Raw genomic sequence first — 8,379 nt, forward strand, 5'->3', positions numbered from 1 at the left:
AGCCCCTCACACAAACAGCTGTCAGCCAGGCTTGCCCCATCACCATCAGGGACTTCCATCCAGACCTGCCCAGGTCTGCACAGATCTGTCTGAGCCCTAGCTTGAGCTCAAGTTGGGGATATCCTTTCCTTTTTTTCTTTCTTTTTTTAAATTTATTTATTTTTATTTTTGGCTACATTGGGTCTTCATTGCTGCGCAGACTTTCTCTAGTTGCAGCGAGCAGGGGCTACTCTTCTTTGCGGTGCGCGGGCTTCTTGTTGCTGTGGCTTCTCTTGTTGTCGAGCACGGGCTCTAGTGGTGCGGGCTCAGTAGTTGTGACACGTGGGCTCAGTAGTTGTGACTCATGGGCTCTAGAGCGCAGGCTCAGTATTTGTGGCGCACGGCATTAGTTGCTCCGCGACATGTGGGATCTTCCTGGACCAGGGCTCGAACCTGTGTCCCCTGCATTGGCAGGTGGATTCTTAACCACTGTGCCACCAGGGAAGCCCTGGGGATATCCTTTCTACCCCCAACAACCTTTCTAACCAAGGGACAAAGAAAGACCAGGTTTGTAGTGGGTTGTAGTGGGTTCCACGTGGAACCTCAGACTGTGACCTTATTGGGAAGAAGGTCTTCACAGATGCAATTATATAAAGATTTCAAGAATAAATCATCCTGGATTTAGGGGGCCCTAAATCCAGTGACTGGTGTCCTTAAAAGAAGAGGAGAGGGACTTCCCTTGTGGTCCAGTGGTTAAGAATCCGCCTTCCAATGCAGGGGATATGGGTTCCATCCCTGGTCAGGGAAATAAGATCCCACATGCCACGGGGCAACTAAGCACACACCCCGCAACTACTGAGCCCACACACTCTGGAGCCCACGTGCCACGACTAGAGAGCCTGTGCGCCACAGCTAGAGAGAGAAGCCCACGCGCCGCAACTAGAGAAGCCCATACACCCCAACGAAAATCCCAAGTGCCACAACTAAGACCCAACACAGCTAAATAAATAAATAAATAATAAATAAATAAATAAAAGAAGAAGAGGAGAGGACACAGACACAGAGAGAAGAAGGCCACATGAAAACAGAGGCAGAGGGCTTCCCTGGTGGTGCAGTGGTTGAGAGTCCGCCTGCCGATGCAGGGGACACGGGTTCGTGCCCCGGTCCGGGAAGATCCCACATGCCGCGGAGCGGCTGGGCCCGTGAGCCATGGCCGCTGAGCCTGCGTGTCTGGAGCCTGTGCTCCACAACAGGAGAGCCCACAACAGTGAGAGGCCCGCATACTGCAAAAACAAAAAACAAACAAAAAAACCACAAAAAAACAGAGGCAGAGATTGGAATTATGCTGCCACAGAAAGGTTTCTCCCTCAGGGCCTCCAGAGAGAACCAACCTTGATTTCATACTTCTGAGCTCCTGAACTGTGAGAAACTAAATTTCTGTTTATTGAAGCCAGTAAGTTTGTTGTAATCTGTTATGACAGCCTCAGAAAACCCATTCCCACTTACATAATGTACCCACTGGCAGTGTGGCTATATTACTAGGAAGCTTTAAAACTTTGCTCACTCTTTGCCCAAGCAATTCCACGTCTGAGCACTTATTTTTATGAAATAATTGGAACAATGCAGGGATATATGTGCAAGGTGTTCCCCACAGTGTTGTTCAATGCAGTGAAAAGTTAGGAAAGAACTAAATACCTATCAATGGAGCTTGGTCAAATAAATGATAGCATCCCATGTAACAGAACATCGGGCAACTGTCAAACACCATTATGTGTTTAACATCAAAAGACGTTACTTAGTCATATGTGAAAAAAAAAGTTTCAAAATAGTATGTCTGCACAAAACATATTAATCATAAAGAAAATATGGGTAAATTGGACTTCGCTAAGATAAAAAAACCTCCGTTCACCAAAATATAACATGAAGAAGCTGATTTCAAATGCTGGTTCCCCCACTAACTGGCTGTGAGAACTTGGGTAGATGTTCCAACCCTCTCTGCCTCAGTTTCTCGTCTGTAAAATGGGGCGGCTTTCTTCATGAGGTTTGCTCCAGTCAACTATTATCGTGTAACCAACCGCTCTAAAACTTAGTGGTATAAAACAAAACAATAGTCTTTAAATTTGCCTACGGATGTGCAATTTGAGCAGGGCTTGTGGGGGGTGGGTCATCTCTCCACAGGGTGTCAGCTGGGGTGCTTAACTGGGGGCTGGAGGACTTGCTTCCAAGGTGGTATACTCACATGGCCAGCAAATTGGTGTCGGCTGTTGGCTGGGGAGCTCAGCCAAGCTGAGGGTCAGAGACCTTGGCTCCTCTCCGCGTGGGCCTCTCTATGGGCTGCTTGTGCTTCCTCATAGCATGGTGGCTGGGTTTCCTGTCCCAAAAGACAGGAAGTGGAAGCCACCAATTTCTTATGGTCTGGCTCCCACCAAAATGGCAGTGTCACAGAGCTTCTATTGGTCAAGAAGTTACAGAACCCAGATTCAAGGGGAGGGGACACAGACCCCCATCTCCCAATGGATGGGATATCAGAGAATTTACAGATATGTTTTAAAACTGCTTTAGGGTTGCTGTGAGGATTAAGTCAAATCATATAATCACAGTCTCAAAGGACCATCCCATGGATGACTTATTAAATAGAGACCTTTACAGGGAGAAGCCTGGCAGACATGGCTTGGCCAAGTGGTCAAAGCTAGCCTCACAGTAATGGAACACACTGACATCATTGCTGCTTCTTAAAGAAGCCAAGTGGGCTTCCCTGGTGGCGCAGTGGTTAAGAATCCGCCTGCCAGTGCGGGGGACACGGGTTTGAGCCCTGGTCCGGGAAGATCCCACATGCCACGGAGCAACTAAGCCCGAGCACCACAACTACTGAGCCCACGTGCCTAGAGGCTGTGCTCCGCAACAAGAGAAGCCACTGCAGTGAGAAGCCCATGCACTGCGACGAAGAGTAGCCCATGCTCGCCGCAACTAGAGAAAGCCCATGCGCAGCAGTGAAGACTCAATGCAGCCAGAAAAATAATAATTAATTAATTTAAAAAAAAAAAGAAGCCAAGCATACTCCTGCTTCAGTCTTTGCACTTGCTGCTCTTACTTCCTGGAACCCTCTTTCCCCAGTTATCCACAGGGCTTGCTCACTGACTTTCTTTAGGTCTCTGCTAGCATCACCTCAGGAAGACCTCCCTGGTCCTGACATAAAACAGCAACTCCCACTACTACCTGTACCCTCTGACCCTGCTCTCTCTTTCCTTTTCTCAGCGAAGTTACATGTCTGTTTTTAAAAAATCGTTTCTTGTTTATTCTCCACACTCCATCCCCACTAGAATGTCAGCTTTTCAAAGGCTTTTTTTTTTTTTTTTTTTTTGCGGTACGCGGGCCTCTCACTGCTGTGGCCTCTCCCGTTGCGGAGCACAGGCTCCGGACGCGCAGGCTCAGCGGCCATGGCTCACGGGCCCAGCCGCTCCACGGCATGTGGGATCTTCCCGGACCGGGGCACGAACCCGTGTCCCCTGCATCGGCAGGCAGACTCTCAACCACTGCGCCACCAGGGAAGCCCTCAAAGGCATTTTTGTCTGTCTTTCTCACTGCTATACCCCCAGCATCTAGAATAGTGCCTGGAACAAAGTAGGGGCTCAGTAAAGATATGAGGAGTGAATGAATGAATCGGGTGGTAGCAACGCAAATGTCACCTTGATGAGGTCTCCGTTGTCTTCACTCACAAGTGAATGGCCTGGACCCACTGTTTTCAGCTTGGTGCTTCTGCGTGTCTCTGGGGACTGAGTCGCATTCATTTGTGATTCCCCGGCCTAGCCCTCAGCATACCACAGACACTCAGGTAATGGTGCTGCTAGGTCTAATATCCACCTCTCCACACACCCAGCTTTGTAAAGCAGTTTTACACCTGGCATCTCGATTCATCCTCACCACAGCCTTCTGAGATGGGTGTGTCGCCCCTGTTTATAGATGTGACCTGGAGAGGAATGATGGCTGGCCCAAGGTCAGACAGCTGGTTGGGGGCAGAGCCACACCTAGAACCCATCTCCTGCTTCCCAGGGAGCAAAGAGTGTGAAAATTACACTCTATGGGGGCACCTTGGGAAGGTCATAGAATCAGCTCCACCAGAGGCTGCAAACCCAGCACCTGCAGGGCCTGCCTTTGGGAGCTGGTACAGCAAGAGTCTCAGATTTGTCACAAGAAGCCAGAAATACTCACTTGGCAACTGGTTCAAATGAAGCCAAAACCCAGAACAGACTCTTCCGAGGGCTGGATGCTGACCTTTGGCCAACAGTTTGCAACCTTTGCTCTATTGGATTCTACTAGGTTCTAGATGATCCTCCATTTTACTGCCAAGAAAACTGAGACCCAGAAAGGGGAGTAATTTGCCCAAGGTCACACAGCAAGAGCCAAGATTTGAAAATCTCTGGTCTGGAGAAGGCAAGATATGGGGGCAGTAACACAGAACCCTCACCCCCGAGTCAGTCCCTGACATTCTCTGTAAGGTGGCTCAAGCCAACAAGGAAAAGGAAAACAGATGCCTGATTCTGGGGGCAAGTGGCCGTGGGGAGAGCTGAGTTTCAGAAGCAAGGAGAACTGGGTTCAAACTCCAGCCGCAACCCTCACCAGCTGTGTGACCTTGGGCCAGGCCCTTCCCTTTCTGAGCCACGGCCTCTCTGCTATGAGATGGAGACAGGATGCCCTGGGTAAGCGATGACTCACTCTCAGGCTCGGCTGGTCCAGGGGTGCAGGCCAGACTCCACTGGCTCCATGGGTTTTGGATCCTGCAGGCTGGGACTGTGCTGTGAATACTTCTGGAGAACTCTGATGCGGTTGCCACAGCGCACGCGCGGCACCCATTCCTGTTTCATCAACCTCCCAGTTCTGCTGGCACAGAGATTGCACCAGAGCAGACTGTGGCTTCCAGAAAGGCCTCTGCAGGACAGGCTTGGTGACAGTGGAGCCAACCTCCGGTCCCAGCACCCCCTCCCTGCTGAAGCTCGTTCACAGCCTGAGCAGGTGCCTGATTCTACCAGTAATGCCTCAGTCACCGGCTAAAAAGCTATTCCAGTCCCTGCTGCTGCTGCTGCTTTTTTTTTTTAAACAAGCTCTCTCTTCAAATTGTAAATGCCCGAGGGGGTTAATACCTTAGCTTGCAATGAATCATTTCACTGGCCTCTCCTGAAACTCAGCTATGAGAGGGGGTGGGCAGGTGGCCTGGCTGGTTGGGCCCCTCACCTCCGTCCACCTCCAGGAGTGGGGAGACCCAGCCCTCCCCTCCCAGGGCCCAGAGGTCCAGCCAGCTCCTCCTATGGCAGAAATGCCTCCTAGGAGGTTGCTCCACCGCCCATCACACTGCCCTACCTCTGAGTCCCTCCTTCCCTGACTCAGGGCCACTCTCCCCTCCTCGGCCCCAGCCCCTGCTGAACTCTAGACACTGGACTCCATTGCTCCTCAGGCTTTCCCCGCCCCCTCCCATGCCAGGCCAGAAGCCTCCCGCCCACTCACACCAGCTGGTGGGCCTCAGGCCCCATCAGTCCTGCCTCCTGAATGCTCTTTTCATCCCCTGACCCCTGGCCTGAGCCTCATGGCATGTCACCAGCCACTGCAGTCTCCCCCGACTGGTCCCTTTCTAGAACTGTCTGGCAAAGGGCCTCCAAACTTAAGTCCCTTCTTTCAATGCTGTCAGCTACTCTGAGAAGGACAGCTCATGCCAGCATTCAAGGCCCCACTGACTTTACCTGCCTTATTTCCTATATCTGATAACACGTGCCATGCATTTTTTAATTCCCCACAGCAGGGAGAAAAAATTATTCATTGTTTCCCTGAAATTAAAATTGAACTGGGTGTTCTATATTTTACCTGGCAACCCTAATGTCAGTCCAAACACCCTGGACAACATCATGAGGGTTTTTTTAGCTTTTTTTTTTTTCAGCTGTACCATGAGGCATGTGGGATCTTAGCTCCCGCACCAGGGATCGAACCTGCACCCCCTGCATTGGAAGCACAGAGTCTTAACCACTGGACCTCCAGGGAAGTCCCCTTTTAATTTTTTAGTATAGCTACATTTAAGTGCAATATCTTGGACATACTTGTACCAAAAAACTGATTCATTGTTTATCTGAAATTCAAATCTAATTGGGCATCCTGAATTTTTATTTGCTAAATCTGGCAACCTAGGTCCTACATAGGTAATAGGGACCAGGGAGACTGGCAAGGGTCGGACAGCCCCAACCTGGACCCTGAAAACTCTGCCCCGCAGTCAGCCTGAAAGCCTCCTTTCCAAACCTCTGCCCTGGTACCTGGAAGGGGCGGGAGCCCAGAGACTCCATGGGAGGAATTATTCCACTGCTGCCCACTTCTCTCCTCTCTCTGGGCCTAGTTTCCTTCTCTATAAAATGAAACTCATGGTTTCTCTGTCCCGTTTCCCAACCTCTCCCAAGGATCAAACACCTCAGTAGAGTAGGGGATTCTCAGCTGACCAGATGTTTGCCTTTGCAGAAGGCAAACAGGCTTGTGAGAGTTTCTGTTCTCTGGCTCACCAAAGGGCCTTGAGGAATAATTAAGACAAAAGGTCCTTTTTGGCTTGTGTTTTCCCAAAGTACCTCTAAACCAGTTAGTTAAACTACCTCAGTGATAATTGATTCAGACATGATCATCAACTAAAAGCATTGGATGAAAGTTTGTTGGGAATTAGGACATTCACAGGGTATCAAAGTAAAAGTTACCTTTACAATAGGGAGACCAGGCAGGCGCCAACAGGCAGGTGACCCATCACCTGCCCTTTGATCCCATCTGTCTCCAGGCTAAAGGAGACTAAAGACCCCTGGCCAAGTAAAGGCCATGCCTGACCTGGGATTAGAGCCTGGACCGCAAAAAATAATGGCTAGAAAGGACATTATGGGACAACCGGGACAAGTGGAATGTGGACTGGGGATTAGACAACTGTGTTGTTTCAATGTTAAATTCCCTGAATTTGATACTGCACAGTGGTATGTAGGAGAATGGCCTTGTTCTTGGGAGACGTGTGGTGAAGTGTGTAGAGGTGAAGGGCTACATATCTGCAACTAACTCTCCACGGTGCAGCCAAAGTAAACGGTAGATAGGGAGGAAGGGGAAAAGGGCTCAAAGGCTAACAGCTGGTGAATCCGGTGGTTCACTGTACTATGCTTGCAACTTCTCTGTACATTGGACATTTTTCCAAATAAAAAGTCTGAAGGAACACCCACCCAGAATAAAATATCAGAAGTAGAAGGGGTCTTAAAGACCTTGTTCCCTGACCCTTTCCCAGAGAGGGGAAGGCCTTGGCCTGTGCTCACACAGTGAATGGCAGCTGAACCCTCCCCACTTGGACTGAGTTCCAAGAGCAGGAATGGGCCACCTAACCAATGTCACCTCTGGTTCTTCTCCCCGCTCTCCCTCACCCGCCAACGCTCTGCCCCTGGGGCCACCCTACAGTTATATGGGAGATGAGCAGCTCCCGGAGTCTGGGGAGAACTCTGCCCTGCCCCTCCCAAAGAAACTGGACCACAACTCCTTCATGCGAGGCCAAGCCTGGCAGGCGGGATACTTTCTAGGGAAGCTTCCAGATGCAACCAGGAGTGAAATCTCCTTTTGTGCTTTACACACTGGAGTGTTTCAGTGGGGTAAGGTGTAAACACAACAGCTTTTACTGTAGTGAGAGCAAAATGCTTCAATAATTTATATTGTTATAATGTTAATCCTGTATACTACAACAATTATGAAAAGGTTCAGACAGATAAATAAGAAAAGAAATAGACAGTTAATATGATCTTAAGAGAGGCAACAACAGCAGTGATAACTTTAGGAGGAAAGCTATTTCCTTTTTGAGTCTACAAGTGCATGTAATAATTTAAATGACAAGACAAAAAAATAGATTCCATCCTAATTGTGATTTTTTAGGACTGTTTGTTGGACTAGCATTTATAGCTTTAGTCTAAATAGTATTTAAGTTTTGTTTATTTAAGGCCATTTAGGTGATGATTAAAAGGAGAAAGGCGGGCTTCCCTGGTGGCGCAGCGGGTGAGAGTCCGCCTGCCGATGCAGGGGACACGGGTTCGTGCCCCGGTCCGGGAAGATCCCGCGTGCCGCGGAGCGGCTGGGCCCGTGGGCCATGGCCGCTGGGCCTGCGCGTCCAGAACCTGTGCTCCGCAAGGGGAGAGGCCGCGGCGGTGAGGGGCCCGCGTACCGCAAAAAAATAAAATAAAATAAAGGAGAAAGGCAACTTCGTCACCTCCAAATTTCACGAGAAGAAAATCCAACATCAGACATCCACATTCGTGATAACCATCACCAGTCCAGGTGTAACAAAGAACACGGAGAAAACGAGAAGTGACTGGGGGAAATGCTAAGGTTCCGGGTGGCCTGTGGCTCCCCTGGCCTCTGTGG

This window comes from Stenella coeruleoalba (genome assembly GCF_951394435.1).
Source record: "Stenella coeruleoalba genome assembly, chromosome: 11".
NCBI lineage: Eukaryota > Metazoa > Chordata > Mammalia > Artiodactyla > Delphinidae > Stenella > Stenella coeruleoalba.